Genomic DNA, 1,612 nt, shown 5'->3' with positions numbered 1-1,612 from the left:
TTTTGTTTCTGAACGGCTCAACCTTAAAATTGTACCCCAAAAAACTTCAAGAGTGGACCCTCGAAAGCAGTTGTGGGAAAAGCTGCAAGTTGTGGGAAGGGACTCACATGCGAGCAGAGAGACTCCTCCTCCTAAATGGACTGAACAAAGTTATTTGGAAGTGGGTGGCTGTCTTTTTATGATAATGTGTTCATAGCATGTGCAAGAGAGACTCCTCTTCCTAAATGGACTGAACAAGGTTATTATGGAAGTGGTAAACAGACTGAACATCTCAAGGGTTGTCTTTTTACATTGTCAGTGCGAGAAGGGAGGAAGGTGGGGGGAGGAGAAGTGTTCTGAAGGTGTGGTATGATTTTTTTTTCTTTCTTCTTTTAGGTCTGTTAATAAACTTCTTTATATTCTTTCAAGTTTGGTGCCTGCTTTGCATTTCTCCTAATTCTTATCTCACAGAAGATAAACAGTAATGAGTATTTTGGACGAAACCACTACACGAAATTGGTGTTTCTGCCCAGTTACAAACCCAACCCACTACAAAGGGACAGAGCTTCAATCTTCTCTCAGTATGTCTGCTGGAGAAACTCTTAATTTGTTCATCTGTCAGAGGAACTAAAAAATCCTCTTCCTAAGAAGCCCAGGTGTGTTGTGGACTGGAACCTGGTCTCGGTGGGAGTGGTTGTGCTTGAGAGGGGTACAAATGCTTCAGCTCTCTGGGGCTGATTGCTAACTGCCTCCGGGGGTACATTAGTGGAATTAAGCACATCTCAGAACTATTTCAGTTCCTTTTTCACCTATGTCTAGCGATATTTTAAGCTTTTTGTAACTGAAATGGGAAATAGTTAAGAATTTTTCAAAGTGTCTTCTTTTTCTGTTTTTCCTTACAGCTCTCACTTCAGATAAACTAGTATTTTTAACTGAGTTTATTGTCCTGCTGGTTTGCTTTTTGGCATTTTCTTACACTGCTGTGAAGTCTCTAGCTTTAAGTGGTAATTTGTAACAGAAATACGGAGTTAACTATCAATTTCCATCTATATGAAGTTCAAGTGTTAATGATCATTGTATGTGCACAGAAAAAGTGTGAGTTTTTTGCATTAGTACTCATTTTTTCTTCAACAATTGGCAATGAAACGTAGTTTGAAATTTCAGGTGCCATGAAAAATGCATACGCCAACTTTTAGAGAATTACCTTTGATTTAACCTACTTGAAAATTTTGCTGTGCTGTAATGTAGTTAACGGAATTATTAAAAGATAAGTAATCAAGTCACTTATGAAATACTTGAAAACAGTTAGGGAGGACTAGGGAGAATGGGTTTCAATAGAAGCTGGAGGTTTCTGGCAATTCTGTTTGCATTTACCACACAGTCCATGCTAGCCATGAATTTGTATTTTTCATTGAGAAATATTTCTTCACACATTTTTTTACTTCAGAATTTACACCCATCACAGTTGTCAAGATTTTCAGCATTCCAGTGCACATCTGTCTCAAGATTCAGAGGCTAGACTTCAATGCACAGAATGTATGATGCTCCATTCTTGCTGCAGCTGCAAGACTAGAACATTTATGGTTGCACTTTAACGGCTAGTTGCAGGTTGATTGTGAATGCCCAGTGCACC

This window comes from Corvus brachyrhynchos, unplaced genomic scaffold, assembly GCF_000691975.1.
Source record: "Corvus brachyrhynchos isolate BGI_N302 unplaced genomic scaffold, ASM69197v1 scaffold408, whole genome shotgun sequence".
Lineage (NCBI taxonomy): Eukaryota > Metazoa > Chordata > Aves > Passeriformes > Corvidae > Corvus > Corvus brachyrhynchos.
Note: the sequence above shows the minus strand (reverse complement) of the source record.